Source organism: Anomaloglossus baeobatrachus, chromosome 9 (genome assembly GCF_048569485.1).
Source record: "Anomaloglossus baeobatrachus isolate aAnoBae1 chromosome 9, aAnoBae1.hap1, whole genome shotgun sequence".
In the NCBI taxonomy this organism is placed as follows: Eukaryota; Metazoa; Chordata; class Amphibia; order Anura; family Aromobatidae; genus Anomaloglossus; species Anomaloglossus baeobatrachus.
Window position 1 is genome coordinate 233,155,888 of NC_134361.1, and position 19,623 is coordinate 233,175,510.

General features: G+C 53.9%; 1 protein-coding gene across 1 annotated transcript in view; it reads left to right on the top strand.

Moving 5' to 3' along the window:
• The window catches only part of NUP188 (nucleoporin 188), a 292,457-nt gene that overhangs the window by 106,396 nt on the left and 166,438 nt on the right, over window positions 1–19,623 (top strand). The window lies entirely within an intron of this gene.

The following is a 19,623-nucleotide window of genomic DNA, read 5'->3' on the forward strand; positions in this document are numbered from 1 at the left end:
ATGAATTTTCATGGCGGAAATGTTAAGGGCACATACCCAATAGTGAGATAGAGCTAATGTATGTTACTTTTGGAGATTACATGAAAGATTTTACGTGAAAACATTGTGTGGCACTCCGATGTCCCTGAGAAGAGACGTACATGAAGGCCTCTTGAGTCTAATGTGCCCATTTTGAGGAAGTGGGTCTATTGTACTATAGCCCTTTGGCAGGGCAGCCAAAAATTGGGAGTCTCCACATTGTCCCTGGATAGAGACGTGCATGAGGGCCTGTAAACCTGAAGTGCCCATTTTAAGGAAGTGGGTCTATTGTAGTATAGCCCTTTGGCAGGGCAGCCAAAAATTGGGAGTCTCCACATTGTCCATGGATAGAGACGTGCATGAGGGCCTGTAAACCTGAAGTGCCCATTGTAAGGAAGTGGGTCTATTGTAGTATAGCCCTTAGGCAGGGCAGCCAAAAATTGGGAGGCTCCACATTGTCCCTGGATAGAGACGTGCATGAAGGCCTCAAAACATTGTTCCCATTGCAAAGGAGCGGGTCTCCTGTCGTTGTAATGTCCATTCTGAAAGAATGGGCGAAAAAATTTACCACTGGGGGTATACCTGAAACAAAGGCCTAACTATTGTAACGGTCATCATGGTGGCGCATGAGGAGAAAGAGGAGCAGTCCAGTGATTATCCAAAGTCCAGAAGTGTGTACCCATGGGTGAGTGGAGGTACATGGCAAATTCCCGTTACAAACTTTAAATTCCGCTTTCATTTGCTGGTGAAGTCTGTCCCAATCCAACCCTTGTTCATTTTGATCAGAGTCAGCCTGTCAGCATTTTCAGTTGACAGGCGGGTGCGTTTATCTGTAATGATTCCACCTGCGGCACTAAAAACACGCTCTGACAAAACGCTAGCGGCAGGGCAGGCCAGGACTTCCAAGGCGTAGAGAGCCAATTCATGCCACGTGTCCAGCTTGGATACCCAATAATTGTAAGGCACAGAGGAATGTCGGAGTACAGTTGTTCGATCTGCAAGGTACTCCTTGAGCATCTGGGCAAACTTAGGATTTCTTGTGGCACTACCCCGCACCTCAGGGGCTGTGGTATGTGAGGGGCTGAGAAAACTGTCCCACATCTTAAAGACTGTTCCCCTACCTCTGGCGGATTGGACTTGTGCCCCTCTCGGCTGTACGCCTTGGTTGTCCACTGATTCCTGACCTATGCCGCTAGCGTTTTGTGAGGGGAATGCTTTGCCTACTTCCGTGACTGTGGCCTTCCGAAACTGCTGCATTTTGGCTGACCTCTCCGCCTCGGGAATAAGAGACATAAAGTTCTCCTTGTAGCGTGGGTCTAACAGTGTTACCAACCAGTAATGATTGTCGGCCAAGATGTTCTTAACGCGAGGGTCACGAGACAGGCAGCTTACCATAAAGTCAGCCATGTGTGCCAGACTCTTAACAGCCATCACTTCAGTATCCTGACCAACACGATGACTGAACATGCTGTCCTCCTCCTCCTCCGCCTCCTCCTCATCTACCCTGTCCTCTGGCCAGCCACGCTGAACCGAGGATATGACTGGTGTGCATGTCATATCCTCAATTTAGCCGGAGAGTTGCTACATGTCTTCATCCTCCTTCTCGTCATAGTCCTCCACTGTACGTTGTGATGAGACGAGGCTGGGCTGTGTGTTATCACCCACACCCACTACTGTTTCTTGCTCCAACTCATCGCGCTCCGCCTGCAATGCATCATGTTTGTTTTTGAGCAGAGACCGTTTTAGAAGGCAGAGAAGTGGTATGGTGACGCTAATAATGGCGTCATCCCCACTCACCATCTTGGTGGAATCCTCAAAGTTTTGGAGGTTGGTACATAGGTCGGACATCCATCTCCACTCCTCAGGTGTTATGTGTGGAGTTTGACCCATTTCCCGACGGCTTAGGTGATGCAGGTACTCAACAACTGCCCTCTTCTGCTCACATATCCTGACCAACATGTGCAGAGTTGAATTCCAACGCGTGGGGACATCACACACCAGTCTGTGAGCTGGAAGATGCAAACGGCACTGAAAGCCAGCAAGGCCGGCTGAAGCAGTAGGTGACTTTCGGAAATGTGCAGACAGGCGGCGAACTTTTACCAGCAGATCAGACAGCTCTGGGTATCACAGGTGCAGGGGGCGTGGCCTGAGTAGCATGTGAGGAAGACCTGTGCAGAGAGAGCTCCTGCAAAAAACTCCTGTATAATCCTGTCCAGCTGGGGTTAAAGTTTGTTTTCTTCGGCGCTCCATTGGGAGACCCAGACGATTGGTGTATAGCTACTGCCTCCGGAGGCCACACAAAGCATTACACTAAAAAGTGTAAGGCCCCTCCCCTTCTGGCTATACACCCCCAGTGGGATCACTGGCTCACCATTTTTCTGCTTTGTGCGAAGGAGGTCAGACATCCACGCATAGCTCCACTGTTTAGTCAGCAGCAGCTGCTGACTATGTCGGATGGAAGAAAAGTGGGCCCATATGGGGTCCCCAGCATGCTCCCTTCTCACCCCACTTGCGGTTTGTAAGGTTGAGGTACCCATTGCGGGTACGGAGGCTGGAGCCCACATGCTGTTTTCCTTCCCCATCCCCCCTCAGGGCTCTGGGTGAAGTGGGATCTTACAGGTCTCCAGGCACTGAGACCGGGCTCCATCCACAGACCCAGAGAACCTGCTGGATATGGAGCTGAGTATCGTCAGGGACAGGCCCTGCTACATTAAGGTACTCTGTGTCCCCGGGCAAGCGCGCACACACACACCAGCATTGCTGGGAGTGTTAGTGCGCCGGGGGCAACAGCGCAGAGCGCTCGTGCTATTAGTCACTACAGCTTTGCTGAGTGACTTTATGTATTGGGAACTGCCGTGCCGGCCGTTGCTGGGTGTTTTTTACACTGTGGCGCGGCTGGGACTTGTGGTGCGCCGGGGACTTCCGCGCTGGCCGTGCACATGGACGGCCGCGCTTATTACTCGAGTCCCCGGCTTTGCGGCCTAGTTTTCGGTTCGTTCCCGCCTCCAGCCCTGCCAGTCAGGGGAGAGGCGGGACGCTGTACAGACAGTCAGCGCCGAGGGCTGGAGTCTGCTTTGCATTCTCCAGCCCCCTTCACTGGACACAGTGGGACGCCAGTTTCCCGCTCTTGTCTGGGGCACGCCCACGGCCCGCCCCTCGTCACACGAGCTGGAGAAGGACGCCGGCAGCCATTCCTGCACGCCGTCCGAGCTGGGGAACGGAGACATGCTCTGAGCAACCAACACAGGGCTCTGGCGACCACACACCCGCGTTATAGGCGGGCGGTAAGCAGCACCTGAAGTGCTGACCCCACTAACTACCGAAGTGTCCATTTGTATTTTATGCCTGTATGCTATACACTGCACTGTAGGTCGCTATCTTTGGCTATATGACCTTCTAGATGGCGAGATAACAGCAGCAAAAACGCAAGGGTGCTAAGGCACAGGTTTTCTAGGCTGCTTGTATTGCATGGCTGAAGTGTTCATTTGTACTTATGCTTGTATGCTATACATTGCACTGTACGGTCGCTACTCTTGGCTATATTCTCCTAGAGGGCTGGACAACTGCAGCAAAAAAGCATGGGTGCCAAGGCACAGGCTTTATAGGCTGCTTGTACTGCATGTGCTGAAGTGTTCATTTGTATATATGCTTGTATGCTATACATTGCACTGTATGGTCGCTACTCTGGGCTATATTCTCCTAGATGGCTGGACAGCAGCAGCAAAAAAGCAAGGGTGCCAAGGCACAGGTTTTCTATGCTGCTTGTATTGCATGTGCTGAAGTGTTTATGCTTGTATGTTGTACATTGCATAGATGACTAGAATACAGCAGCAAAAAAGCAACACAGGCTTTCTATGCTGCTTTTCCTGCAGATACTGTTCCACCGGCAGGTTTCACTGACCCCCATTGTGGGCAATGCTCCCCTGTAGCACTTGGTCAGCCGGGGTCTCTACTAGAAGTGGCCAAAGAAACCACCTGTGAACCCTGTCCAGGGACAGGGACGGAGATTGTCATGGGATGGAGACTTTGCACTCCAGACAGGCCATGGGCAATCTTGATTAATGCTCCCTGGCCACCCTCATTTGGAACGTACTCAGTACTCCGGGGGGGTCCCAGGCATTCCAGGGTGAAGGCTCTGACACGGACGGCAGTCCCAGACAGCCTAAGCTAGCTCGCTGGGTACGACACTCGGCTTCATCATTGGTCAAGGTCCCAGCAGGACGACTCTCTGTATGATGAGGCAGACGTAGCTGATCAGGGCTTTGGTCCTGACACCGCTCTCAATCCGGATACACCGGATGGTGACGCCATAGTGAATGATCTTATAGCATCCATCAATGGAATGTTGCATATTTCTCCCTCAGCTCCCCCAGTGGAGGAGTCGGCTTCACAGCAGGAGAAATCCTTTTTCAGTACTCATGCGTAGATTGAGTATTTTTTCTGACCACGCTGACTTCAGAGACGCAGTTCAGAAACACCACGCTTACCAGATAAACGTTTTCTCCAAACGTATTAAGGATGCACGTTATCCCTTTACCCTGATGTGGTACAGCCCTGGACCCAGGGTCCAAAGGTGGATCCCCCAATCTCCAGGCTTGCGGCTAGATCCATAGTTGCAGGGGAGATGGGAATTCACTTAAAGATGCCATTAACAGACAGACCTCGGGTTGAAATCTGTCTGTGAAGCTATCAGCGTGTCGGTCGCTCCGGCATTCGCAGCCGTATGGGCACCCTAACCTATTTCAGCTGGTCTTGCGCAGCTGGTCTTGAGCACATGTACATCTGTGCCGCAGGTGGTGTCCTTAACCTCGCAATGTCTGCATTGCGACTTACCCTAGTAATGCTGTCCTGGGGGGACAGTCGAGGTTGGTCCTTCCCAGGCTCGGGCAGGTCCCAATTGTACTCGTCTAAAAGGGCTCAAAAGGCTCAGAGGGGCTCAGATTCCGGCCGGGCTCATTCACGCCCAAGGAAGGCAGCAGGAGGAACCGCTGCCAAGGCGATCTCCTCATGTATTTCAGCTCTCTCTCCCCGCATCCGCGGTTGGTGGCAGAATCTCCCGCTTCTGGGTACATTTAGCTGCCACAGGTCACAGACCGGTGGGTGAGAGACATTGTGTCTCACGTGTACAGGATAGAGCTCTGTTCTCGTCCTCCGGCTCGATTCTCCAGCTTCCCCCCCCCCCCCACCCCCCCCCACCGAGCCGATGCTCTTCTGCAGGCAGAAGGAGTGGTAATCCCTGTTCCTCTTCAGGAACAAGACACGGTTTTTTCCTCCAATCTTATTGGGGTGCCAAAAAAGGGTGGCTTTTTCCGTTCCGTTCTGGACCTAAAACTGCTCACCAAGCACGTGAAGGCCAGGCGGTTCCGGATGTAACCCTCCGCTCCGTCATTGCCTCAATGTCTCAAGGAGATTTCTTCGGCGCTCCATTGGGAGACCCAGACGATTGGTGTATAGCACTGCCTCCGGAGGCCACACAAAGCAATTACACTAAAAAGTGTAAGGCCCCTCCCCTTCTGGCTATACACCCCCAGTGGGATCACTGGCTCACCAGTTTTTCTGCTTTGTGCGAAGGAGGTCAGACATCCACGCATAGCTCCACTGTTTAGTCAGCAGTAGCTGCTGACTATGTCGGATGGAAGAAAAGAGGGCCCATACTAGGGCCCCCAGCATGCTCCCTTCTCACCCCACTTGTGGTTTGTAAGGTTGAGGTACCCATTGCGGGTACAGAGGCTGGAGCCCACATGCTGTTTTCCTTCCCCATCCCCCTGAGGGGCTCTGAGGAAGTGGGATCTTACCGGCCTCCAAGCCCTGAGGCCGGGCTCCGTCCACAGACCCATTGAACCTGCTGGATAAGGAGCCGGGGTACCGTTCAGGGACAAGGCCCTGCAACTTTCAGGTACTCTGTGTCCCCGTACAGACAGGCACGCACACGCCAGACTTGCTGGGTGTGTTAGTGCGCCGGGCACAGTAGCGCTCCACGCTGGGGTTTGAGTCACAGCAGCTTAGCTGTGTGGATTCATGTGCTGGGAACTACCGCGCCGGCCACTCTCGGAGCGGCGGCGCGGCTGGGACTTGTAGTGCGCCGGGGACTTAGCGCCGACCGCGCTTTTACGGCGGCGGCGCTTATAAATTTAGTCCCCGGCTTTTGCGGCCTAGCTCCGCTTCGTTCCCGCCCCCTCCCTGTCAATCAGGGAATGGGACAGACGCTGTGCAATCGTCAGCGCCGAGGGCTGGAGCCTTATTTACATGCTCCAGCCCTCTCACTAGGCACAGTGGGACGCAGGTTTCCCGCTTTTGGTCTGAGCACGCCCAGGGCCCGCCCCCCCCCTCCACAGGACGCCGGCAGCCATTCCTGCATGCAGTCTGGCTGGAGGACGGACACAGGCTCTGGGAGACCCAGACTAGGGATTTCTGGCGACCACACACCCGCGTTTAGCGGGCGGTAAGCAGCACATTAGTGCTGGCCCCACTAGTGCCACAGTGTGTATTGGTGTACTTTTTCCTGTACCAGATATATATATATATATATATATATATATATATATATATATATATATATATACTGCACTGTACGGTCGCTTCTTGGCTGTATACCCCTATATTGCTCTGAGGAGACAGCAACATGTCATCCACAAAACGCAAGGGTGCCAAGGCACGGGCTGTATACACTGCTTGTACAGCATGTGGGGCTAATCTACCAGCAGGCTCCAACGACTCTCATTGTGTGCAATGTTCAGTCCCAGTGGCACTTCGGCAGCCAGAGCATATGGTGGTGGTAGCCCAGGCAGAGGCGCCTGTGAACCCTGCCCCGGTGACGGGGACAGAATTTGCAGTCTTTGCTGATAAAATGTCTGTGACTATGACAAAAATCCTGGAGACCTTGCAGTCCAGGCCAGTTGCTCAGACCATGGACACTGCTGTGGCTATGTTCCCAGGTCCCCCTCAGTTGGAACTAATCCGTACTTCAAGGGGGTCCCAGGCATCACAGGCTGAGGGCTCTGATTCTGATGACAGTCCCAGGCCGCCTAAGCGAGCTCGCTGGGAGAGACCCTCCACGTCGTCACGCGGGTCAGGGTCTCAGCGAGAAGGGTCTCTATATGATGAGACAGAGGTGGGTGATCAGGAGTCTGGTCCTGATACCGCACTCAATTTGGATACGCCAGATGGTGACGCCATGGTAAATGACCTTATAGCGGCCATCAATAGGCTGTTGGATATTTCTCCCCCAGCCCCTTCAGCAGAGGAGGCAGCTGCCCAGCAGGAGAAATTCCATTTCCTGTATCCCAAGCGAAAATTGAGTACTTTTCTGGACCACTCTGACTTCAGGGAATCAATCCAGAAACACCATGCTTATCCGGACAAGCGTTTTTCCAAACGTATGAAGGATACACGTTATCCCTTTCCCCCTGACGTGGTCAAACGCTGGACCCAGTGTCCAAAAGTGGACCCTCCAATATCCAGGCTTGCAGCTAGATCCATAGTTGCAGTGGAGGATGGGGCTTCACTTAAAGATGCCAATGACAGACAGATGGACCTTTGGTTGAAATCTGTCTATGAAGCTATTGGCGCGTCGTTTGCTCCAGCATTCGCGGCCGTGTGGGCGCTCCAAGCTATTTCAGCTGGTCTGGCACAGGTGGACTCTTTCTTAAGTCCAGCAGTGCCGCAAGTGGCGTCCTTAACTACGCAAATGACTGCGTTTGCGACCTACGCTATCAATGCGGTACTAGACTCTACGAGCCGTACCTCAATGGCATCCGCCAACTCTGTAGTTTTGCGCAGAGCCTTGTGGTTAAAAGAATGGAAAGCAGATTCTGCTTCTAAAAAATGTTTAACCAGCTTGCCATTATCTGGAGACAGACTGTTTGGTGAGCAATTGGCGGAAATCATTAAACAGTCCAAAGGTAAGGACTCTTCCTTACCCCAGCCCAGATCAAGCAAACCTCAACAGAGGAAGTGGCAGTCAAAGTTTCGGTCCTTTCGAGGCTCGGGCAAGCCCCAATTCTCCTCGTCCAAAGGGACTCAGAAAGAGCAAAGGAGCTCTGATTCCTGGCGGACTCACTCACGCCCCAAGAAAGCAACCGGAGGTACCGCTTCCAAGGCGGCTGCCTCATGACTTTCGGCCGCCTCCCTCCGCATCCTCGGTCGGTGGCAGGCTCTCCCGCTTTTGCGACATTTGGCTGCCACAGGTCAAAGACCGGTGGGTAACAGACATTTCTTCGTCGCTCCATTGGGAGACCCAGACGATTGGGTGTATAGCTACTGCCTCCGGAGGCCACACAAAGCATTACACTAAAAAGTGTAAGGCCCCTCCCCTTCTGGCTATACACCCCCAGTGGGATCACTGGCTCACCAGTTTTCGGCTTTGTGCGAAGGAGGTCAGACATCCACGCATAGCTCCACTGTTTAGTCAGCAGTAGCTGCTGACTATATCGGATGGAAGAAAAGAGGGCCCATATGGGGCCCCCAGCATGCTCCCTTCTCACCCCACTGGTGGTTTGTAAGGTTGAGGTACCTATTGCTGGTACGGCGGCTGGAGCCCACATGCTGTTTTCCTTCCCCATCCCCCTGAGGGGCTCTGAGGAAGTGGGATCTTACCGGCCCCAAAGCCCTGAGGCCGGGCTCCATCCACAGACCCATTGAACCTGCTGGATGTGGAGCGGGAGTGCCGTTCAGGGACATGGCCCTGCACCATTCAGGTACTCTGTGTCCCCGTACACACAGGCACTGCACACTCCAGACTTGCTGGGTGTGCTAGTGCGCCGGGGACAGTAAAGGGTTACAGTCACTGCAGCCTAGCTGAGTGACTTTATTTATTGGGAACTACCGCGCCGGACGCTCCGGGAGCGGCGGCGCGGCTGGGACTTGTAGTGCGCCGGGGACTTAGCGCCGACCGCGCTTTTACGGCGGCGGCGCTCATAAATCCAGTCCCCGGCTTTTGCGGCCTAGCTCAGCTTCGTTCCCGCCCCCACCCTGTCAATCAGGGTAGGGGAGAGACGCTGTACAATCAGCAGCGCCGAGGGCTGGAGCCTTATTTACATGCTCCAGCCCTCTCACTAGACACTGTGGGACGCCGGTTTCCCGCTCTGACTTGGGGCACGCCCACGGCCCGCCCCTACTCACACGAGCTGGAAAAGGACGCCGGCAGCCATTCCTGCAGCCCGAGCTGAGAGAACGGACTCTGGGCAACCAACAGGAATAGGGCGACCACACACCCGCTTATAGGCGGGCGGTAAGCGGCACCTGGGGTGCTGACACTAAATACCGCAGTTTGTCTATTTGTATTTAAGTACACTGCATAGGTCGCTATTTCGGGCTATATGCCCTCTTAGATGGCGACACATCAGCAGCAGGAAAGCATGGGTGCTAAGGCACAGGCTTTCTATGCTGCTTGTATTGCACGTACTGAAGTGTCCATGTGTATTTATGCTTGTATGCTATACACTGCACTGTACGGTCACTAGTCTTGGCTATATTCGCCATAGAATGGCTAGACTACAGCAGCAGAAAAAGCAAGGGTGCTGAGGCACAGGTTTTTTTCTATGCTGCTTGTATTGCAGGTGTTGCAGTGTTCATTTGTACTTATGCTTGTATGCTATACATTGCACTGTATGGTCGCTATTCTGGGCTATATTCCCCTAGATGGCTAGTCTACAGCAGCAGAAAAGCAGGCTTTCTATGCTGCTTGTATTGCATGTGCTGCAGTGTTCATTTGTACTTTATGCTTGTATGATATACTTTGCACTGTACGGTCGCCATTCTTGGCTCTATATAAGTCGGCAGCAGCATATAAGCAACACAGGCTTTCAATGCTGTTTTTGCTGCATGTGATACTGTTCCACGGCACTGCTCCCCATTGGGTGCAATGCTCCCCTGTAGCACTTGGTCAGCCGGGGTCTCTACTTGACGTGGCCAAAAGAACCACCTCTCAACCCTGTCCAAGGACAGGGACGGAGTTGCAATGGGATAGAGACTTGCAGTCCGGACAGGCCATGGGCAATCTGGATCATTGCTCCCTGGCCACCCTCACTTGGATTAAAAATCGGTGCTCCGGGGGGGTCCCAGGAGGCTCTCTGTATGATGAGGTAGACGTAGCTCATCAGGGCTTTGATCCTGACACCGCTCTCACTCCGGATACACCGGATGTTGACGCCATAAGGAATGATCCTATAGCGTCCATCAATGGAATGTTGGATCTTTTCTCCCTCAGCTCCCCCAGCGGAGGAGTCAGCTTCACAGCAGGAGAAGTCCCATTTCAAGCTCAAACGTATATTGAGTATTGTTCTGGCCACGCTGACTGCAGAGAAGCAGTCCAGGAACACCACGCTTCCCAGATAAGCGTTTTCTCCAAACGTATTAAGGATACACGTTATCACTTTCCCCCTGACGTGGTCAGGCGTTGGACCCAGGGTCCAAAGGTGGATTCTCCAATCTCCAGGCTTGCGGCTAGAGCCATAGTTGCAGTGGAGATGGGACTTCACTTACAGATGCCATTGACAGACAGATGGACTCTGGTTGAAATCTGTCTGTGAGGCTATCGGCGTGTCGGTTGCTCCGGCATTCACAGCCGTATGGGCACCCTAAGCTTTTCAGCTGTTCTTGCGCAGCTGGTCTTGAGCACAAGTACATCTGTGCCGCAGGGGCGTCCGTAACCTCGCAATGTCTGCATTGCGACTTACCCTATTAATGCTGTCCTGGAAGGACAGCCGAGGCTTCGGTCCTTCCCAGGCTCGGGCAGGTCCCAATTGTCCTCGTCCAAAAGGGCTGAAAAGCCTCAGAGGGGCTCAGCTGCCGGCCGGGCTCAATCACGCCCAAGGAAGGCAGCCGGAGGAACCGCTACCAAGGCGGTCTCCTCATGACTCTCAGCTCTCTCATCTTTCCGCATCCGCGGTTGATGGCAGACTCGCTCGCCTTTGGCGACATTTAGCTGCCACAGGTCACAGACCGGTGGGTGAGGGACAGTGTGCCCACGTGCACAGGACAGAGTTCTGTTCTCGTCCTCCGACTCGATTCTTCAGAACGTCCCCACCTCCCCACCGAGCAGATGCTCTTCTGCAGGCAGAAGGAGTGGTAATCCCGGTTCCTCTTCAGGAACAAGACACGGTTTTCCTCCAATCTGGTTGTGGTGCCAAACAAGGATGGCTCTTTCCGTTCCGTTCTGGACCTAAAACTGCTCAACAAGCACGTGGAGGCCAGGCGGTTCCGGATGACACCCTCCGCTCCGTCATTGCCTCAATGTCTCAAGGAAATTTCCTAGCATCAATAGACATCTAAGATGCTTATCTCCACGTGCCGATTGCTACAGAGCACCAATGTTTTTCTACATTTCGTGATAGGAAACGATCAGCTTCAGTTCGTAGCTCTGCCATTCGGGCTGGCGACAGCCCCACGGGTGTTCGCCAAGGTCATGACGGCAGTGGTAGCAGTCTTGCACTCACAGGGACACTCTGTGATCCCTTACTTGGACGATATACTTGTCAAGGCACCCTCTCAAGAGGCATGCCAACTCAGCCTGAATGTTGCGCTGGAGACTCTCCAGACGTTCGGGTGGATCATCAACTTCTCAAAGTCAAACCTGTCACGATCCAATCACTAACGTATCTTGGCATGGAGTTTCATACCCTCTCAGCGGTAGTGAAGCTTCCGCTGGACAAGCAGCGGTCACTACAGACTGGGGTGCAGACTCTCCTTCAAGGTCAGTCGCACTTCTTAAGACGCCTCATGCACTTCCTCGGGAAGATAGTGGCGGCAATGGAGGCGGTTCCGTTTGCGCAGTTTCTTCTGCGTTCACTTCAATGGGACATTCTCCGCCAATGAGACGGGAAGTCAACATCCCTGTACAGGACAGTATCCCTTTCACAGACGGCAAGGACTCTCTGCAATGGTGGCTTCTTCCCACCTCATTATCACAGGGAAGATCCTTCCTACCACCGTCTTGGGCGGTGGTCACGACAGACGCCAGTCTGTCAGGGTGGGGAGCGTTTTTCTCCACCACAGGGCTCAGGGTCCGTGGACTCAGCAGGAGTCCACCCTTCAGATCAATGTTCTGGTAATCAGAGCAGTGTATCTTGCCCGACTAGCCTTCCAGCAGTGGCTGGAAAGAAAGCAGATCCGAATTCAATCGGACAACTCCACAGCGGTGGCATACATCAATCACCAAGGGGGGACACGCAGTCGGCAAGCCTTCCAGGAAGTCCGGCGGATTCTGATGTGGGTGGATGCCACGGCCTCCACCATATCCGCAGTTCGCATCCCCGGCGTAGAAAACTGGGAGGCAGACTTCCTCAGTCGCCAGGGCATGGACGCAGGGGAATGGTCCCTTCACCCGGACGTGTTTCAGGAAATCTGTCGCCGCTGGGGAAGGCCGGACGTCGACCTAATGGCGTTCCGGCACAACAACAACAAGGTCCCAACCTTCATGGCACGGTCTCGCGATCAAAGAGCGCTGGCGGCAGACGCCCTAGCGCAAGATTGGTCGCAGTTCCGGCTCCCTTATGTGTTTCCACCTCTGGCACCCTTGCCCAGAGTGCTACGCAAGATCAGATCCGATTGCAGCCGCGTCATACTCGTCGCCCAAGACTGGCCGAGGAGGGCGTGGTATCCGGATCTGTGGCAGCTCACGGTCGGCCAACCGTGGGCACTACCAGACCGTCCAGACTTACTGTCCCAAGGGCCGTTTTTTCCATCGGAATTCTGCGGCCCTGAACCTGACTGTGTGGCCATTGAGTCCTGGATCCTAGCGTCTTCAGGATTATTCCACGGGGTCGTTGCCACCATGAGACAGGCTAGGAAGCCCACGTCCGCTAAGAACCACAGAACGTGGAGGATATTCTTATCCTGGTGCTCTGCTCAGGGAGTGTCTCCCTGGCCATTTGCATTGCCTACCTTTCTTTCTTTCCTGCTATCTGGGTTAGAAAAAGGTTTGGCGCTCGGCTTCCTTAAAGGTCAGGTATCGGCGCTATCCGTCTTTTTTCAGAGGCGTTTGGCACGCCTTCCTATGGTGCGCACGTTCCTACAGGGGGTTTGCCATATCGTTCCCCCGTGCAAGCGGCCGTTAGATCCATGGGATCTGAACAGGGTACTAGTTGCCCTCCAGAAGCCGCCCTTCGAGCCTCTGAGGGAGGTTTCACTTTCTAGACTATCCCAGAACGTGGCTTTTCTGGTAGCGATCACATCTCTTCGGAGAGTGTCTGAGCTGGCAGCGCTGTCATCCAAGACTCCCTTCCTGGTCTTCCACCAGGACAAGGTAGTGCTGCGCCCCATTCAGGAGTTTCTCCCGAAGGTGGTATCCTCTTTTCATCTTAATCAGGATATCTCCTTGCCTTCATTTTGTCCTCATGCAGTTCATCGGTATGAGAAGGATTTACATTTGTTAGATCTGGTGAGAGCACTCAGAATCTACATTTCCCGCACGGCGCCCTTGCGCCGTTCGGATGCACTCTTTGTCCTTGTCGCTGGTCAGCGCAAAGGGTCGCAGGCTGCTAAGGCCACCATGGCTCGATGGATCAAAGAACCAATTCTTGAAGCCTACCGTTCTGCTGGGCTTCCGGTTCCTTCAGGGCTGAAGGCCCATTCTACCAGAGCCGTGGGTGCATCCTGGGCATTACGACACCAGGCTACGGCTCAACAGGTGTGCCAGGCAGCTACCTGGTCGAGTCTGCACACTTTCACCAAACATTATCAGGTGCATACCTATGCTTCGGCGGACGCCAGCCTAGGTAGAAGAGTCCTGCAGGCGGCAGTTGCCTCCTCGTAGGGGAGGGCTGTCTTGCAGCTCTGACATGAGGTATTTCTTTACCCACCCAGGGACAGCTTTTGGACGTCCCAATCGTCTGGGTCTCCCAATGGAGCGACGAAGAAGAAGGGAATTTTGTTACTTACCGTAAATTCCTTTTCTTCTAGCTCCTATTGGGAGACCCAGCACCCGCCCTGTTGTCCTTCGGGATTTTTTGGGTTGTTTCGGGTACACATGTTGCTCATGTTGAACGGTTTTTCAGTTCTCCGATGTTACTCGGAGTGAATTTGTTTAAACCAGTTATTGGCTTTCCTCCTTCTTGCTTTTGCACTAAAACTGGTGAGCCAGTGATCCCACTGGGGGTGTATAGCCAGAAGGGGAGGGGCCTTACACTTTTTAGTGTAATGCTTTGTGTGGCCTCCGGAGGCAGTAGCTATACACCCAATCGTCTGGGTCTCCCAATAGGAGCTAGAAGAAAAGGAATTTACGGTAAGTAACAAAATTCCCTTCTTTGTCTCACGGGTACAGGATAGAGTTCAGTTCTCGTCCTCCGCCTCGGTTCTTCAGAACTTCCCCACATCCCGACCGAGCAGATGCCCTTCTGCAGGCGGTGCATTCTCTAAGAGCAGAAGGAGTGGTGGTCCCTGTTCCTCTTCGGGAACAAGGACAAGGTTTTTACTCCAATCTCTTTGTGGTGCCAAAAAAGGACGGCTCATTCCGTCCTGTTCTGGACCTAAAACTGCTCAACAAGCATGTGAACGCCAGGCGGTTCCGGATGGAATCCCTCCGCTCAGTCATTGCCTCAATGTCTGAAGGAGATTTCCTAGCATCAATAGACATCAAAGATGCTTATCTCCACGTGCCGATTGCTACAGAGCACCAACGCTTTCTACGCTTCGTGATAGGAGACGACCATCTTCAGTTCGTAGCTCTGCCATTTGGTCTGGCGACAGCCCCACGGGTGTTCACCAAGGTCATGGCGGCAGTGGTAGCAGTCTTGCACTCTCAGGGACACTCTGTGATCCCTTACTTGGACGATCTACTTGTCAAGGCACCCTCTCAGGAGGCATGCCAACTCAGCCTGAACGTTGCACTGGAGACTCTCCAGACGTTCGGGTGGATCATCAACTTCTCAAAGTCAAATCTGTTACCGACCCAATCACTGACGTATCTTGGCATGGAGTTTCATACTCTCTCAGTGATAGTGAAACTTCCGCTGGACAAGCAGCGGTCACTACAGACTGGGGTGCAGGCTCTCCTTCAAAGTCAGTCGCACTCCTTAAGACGCCTCATGCACTTCCTCGGGAAGATGGTGGCGGCAATGGAGGCGGTTCCGTTTGCGCAGTTTCATCTGCGCCCACTTCAATGGGACATTCTCCGCCAATGGGACGGGAAGTCAACATCCCTGGACAGGAAAGTCTCCCTTTCCCAGACGGCCAAGGACTCTCTGCAGTGGTGGCTTCTTCCCACCTCATTATCACAGGGAAGATCCTTCCTACCACCATCCTGGGCGGTGGTCACGACAGACGCGAGTCTGTCAGGGTGGGGAGCAGTTTTTCTCCACCACAGGGCTCAGGGTACGTGGACCCAGCAGGAGTCCACCCTTCAGATCAATGTTCTGGAAATCAGAGCAGTGTATCTTGCCCTACTAGCCTTCCAACAGTGGCTGGAAGGAAGGCAGATCCGAATTCAGTCGGACAACTCCACAGCGGTGGCATACATCAACCACCAAGGGGGGACACGCAGTCGGCAAGCCTTCCAGGAAGTCCGGCGGATTCTGATGTGGGTGGAAGCCACGGCCTCCACCATATCCGCAGTTCACATCCCCGGCGTAGAAAACTGGGAAGCAGACTTCCTCAGTCGCCAGGGCATGGACGCAGGGGAATGGTCCCTTCACCCGGACGTGTTTCAGGAAATCTGTCGCCGCTGGGGAAGGCCGGACGTCGACTTAATGGCGTCCCGGCACAACAACAAGGTCCCAACCTTCATGGCACGGTCTCGCGATCACAGAGCTCTGGCGGCAGACGCCTTAGTGCAAGATTGGTCGCAGTTCCGGCTCCCTTATGTGTTTCCACCTCTGGCACTCTTGTCCAGGGTGCTACGCAAGATCAGATCCGACTGCAGCCGCGTCATACTCGTCGCCCCAGACTGGCCAAGGAGGGCGTGGTATCCGGATCTGTGGCATCTCATGGTCGGCCAACCGTGGGCACTACCAGACCGACCAGACTTGCTGTCCCAAGGGCCGTTTTTCCATCGGAATTCTGCGGCCCTGAACCTGACTGTGTGGCCATTGAGTCCTGGATCCTAGCGTCTTCAGGATTATCCCAAGGGGTCGTTGCCACCATGAGACAGGCTAGGAAGCCCACGTCCGCTAAGATCTACCACAGAACGTGGAGGATATTCTTATCCTGGTGCTCTGCTCAGGGAGTGTCTCCCTGGCCATTTGCATTGCCTACATTTCTTTCTTTCCTGCAATCTGGGTTAGAAAAAGGTTTGTCGCTCGGCTCCCTTAAAGGGCAAGTCTCGGCGCTATCCGTCTTTTTTCAGAAGCGTCTAGCACGACTTTCTAAGGTACGCACGTTCCTGCAGGGGGTTTGTCATATCGTACCTCCGTACAGGCGGCCGTTAGATCCATGGGATCTGAACAGGGTACTGGTTGCCCTCCAGAAGCCGCCCTTCGAGCCTCTGAGGGAGGTTTCACTTTCTAGACTATCACAGAAAGTGGCTTTTCTGGTGGCGATCACATCTCTTCGGAGAGTGTCTGAGCTAGCAGCGCTGTCATCCAAGGCTCCCTTCCTGGTCTTCCACCAGGACAAGGTAGTGCTGCGACCCATTCAGGAGTTTCTCCCGAAGGTGGTATCCTCTTTTCATCTTAATCAGGATATCTCTTTGCCTTCTTTTTGTCCTCATGCAGTTCATCGCTATGAGAAGGATTTACATTTGTTAGATCTGGTGAGAGCACTCAGAATCTACATTTCCCGCACGGCGCCCCTGCGCCGTTCGGATGCACTCTTTGTCCTTGTCGCTGGTAAGCGCAAAGGGTCGCAGGCTTACAAGGCCACCCTGGCTCGATGGATCAAAGAACCAATTCTTGAAGCCTACCGTTCTGCTGGGCTTCCGGTTCCATCAGGGCTGAAGGCCCATTCTACCAGAGCCGTGGGTGCGTCCTGGGCATTACGACACCAGGCTACGGCTCAACAGGTGTGCCAGGCAGCTACCTGGTCGAGTCTGCACACTTTCACCAAACATTATCAGGTGCATACCTATGCTTCGGCGGACGCCAGCCTAGGTAGAAGAGTCCTGCAGGCGGCAGTTGCCTCCCCGTAGGGGAGGGCTGTCTTTGCAGCTCTAACATGAGGTATTTCTTTACCCACCCAGGGACAGCTTTTGGACGTCCCAATCGTCTGGGTCTCCCAATGGAGCGCCGAAGAAGAAGGGAATTTTGTTACTTACCGTAAATTCCTTTTCTTCTAGCTCCTATTGGGAGACCCAGCACCCGCCCTGTTGTCCTTCGGGATTGTTGGTTGTTTTCGGGTACACATGTTGTTCATGTTGAATGGTTTTCAGTTCTCCGATGTTACTTCGGAGTGAATTTGTTTAAACCAGTTATTGGCTTTCCTCCTTCTTGCTTTTGCACTAAAACTGGTGAGCCAGTGATCCCACTGGGGGTGTATAGCCAGAAGGGGAGGGGCCTTACACTTTTTAGTGTAATGCTTTGTGTGGCCTCCGGAGGCAGTAGCTATACACCAATCGTCTGGGTCTCCCAATAGGAGCTAGAAGAAAAGGAATTTACGGTAAGTAACAAAATTCCCTTCTCTTCGGCGCTCCATTGGGAGACCCAGACGATTGGGTGTATAGCACTGCCCTCCGGAGGCCACACAAAGCAATTACACTAAAAAGTGTAAGGCCCCTCCCCTTCTGGCTATACACCCCCAGTGGGATCACTGGCTCACCAGTTTTCTGCTTTGTGCGAAGGAGGTCAGACATCCACGCATAGCTCCACTGTTTAGTCAGCAGTAGCTGCTGACTCTATCGGATGGAAGAAAAGAGAGCCCATATAGGGCCCCCAGCATGCTCCCTTCTCACCCCACTTGCGGTTTGTAAGGTTGAGGTACCCATTGCGGGTACGGAGGCTGGAGCCCACATGCTGCTTTCCTTCCCCATCCCCCTGAGGGGCTCTGTGGAAGTGGGATCTTACCGGCCCCCGAACCCTGAGGCCGAGCTCCATCCACAGACCCAGAGACCCTGCTGGAGGAGCTGAGTACAGTCAGGGACAAGGCCCTGCAACGTTCAGGTACTCTGTGTCCCCGCACAGACAGGCCACGCACACTCCAGGCTTGCTGGGTGTGCTAGTGCGCCGGGGGCACTAGCGCTGCGCGCTCGGGTTAGAGTCACTGCAGCTTAGCTGAGTGATTTTTGTCTTGGGAACTACCGCGCCGGCCGCTCCGGGAGCGGCGGCGCCGCTGGGACTTGTAGTGCGCCGGGGACTCGCGCTGCCCGCGCTTTTACGGCGGCAGCGCTCATAAATCTAGTCCCCGGCTTTTGCGGCCTAGTTACGGTTCGTTCCCGCCCCCACCCTGTCAATCAGGGAAAGGGAGAGACGCTGTGCAATAGGCAGCGCCGAGGGCTGGAGCCTTATTTACATGCTCCAGCCCTCTCACTGGGCACAGTGGGGACGCAAGTTTCCCGCTCTTGGTCTCAACACGCCCAGGGCCCGCCCCTCTCCACAGGACGCCGGCAGCCATTCCTGCATGCAGTCTGGCTGGAGAACGGACACAGGCTCTGGGGGACTCAGACAAGGGACTCTGGCGACCACACACCCGCGTTTATGCGGGCGGTAAGCTGCACATAAGTGCTGGCCCCACTAGTGCCACAGTGTTATTTGGTGCATTTTTTCTCTGTACCATATATATTTATATTGCACTGTACAGTCGCTTCTTGGCTTATACCCTCATTGCTCTGAGGAGACAACAACATGTCATCCGCAAAACGCAAGGGTGCCAAGGCACAGGCGGTATGCACTGCTTGTGCCGCATGTGGGGCTAATCTACCGGCAGGTTCCAATGACCCCCATTGTGTGCAATGTTCAATCCCTGTGCCACTTCGTCAGCCAGAGTCTATGGTAGTAGTGGCCCAGGCAGAGACGCCTGTGAACCCTGCCCCGGTGACGGGGACAGAATTTGCAGTTTTTGCTGATAAGATGTCTGTGACTATGACAAAAATCCTGGAAACCTTGCAGTCCAGGCCAGTTTCTCAGACCATGGACACTGCTGTGTCTATGCTCCCCGGTCCCCCTCAGTTGGAACTAATCCGTACTTCAAGGGGGTCCCAGGCATCACAGGCTGAAGACTCTGACTCGGATGACAGTCCCAGGCAGCCTAAGCGGGCTCGCTGGGAAAGACCCTCGCCGTCATCACACTGGTCAGGGTCTCAGCGAGACGAGGCTCTGTATGAGGAGACAGAGGTGGGTGATCAGGAATCTACTCCTGACACCGCTCTCAATCTAGATACCCCTGATGGTGACGCTATGGTAAATGACCTTATAGCGGCCATCAATAGACTGTTGGATATTTCTCCCCCAGACCCTTCTGCTGAGGAGGCAGCTGCACAGCAGGAGAAGTTCCAGTTCCGGTATCCTAAGCGTAAATTGAGTACTTTTCTGGACCACTCTGACTTCAGAGAATCAGTCCAGAAACATCATGCTTATCCAGATAAGCGTTTCTCCAAACGTCTTAAGGATACACGTTATCCCTTTCCCCCTGACGTGGTCAAACGCTGGACCCAGTGTCCAAAGGTGGACCCCCCAATCTCCAGGCTTGCGGCTAGGTCCTTAGTTGCAGTGGAAGATGGGGCTTCACTTAAAGATGCCAATG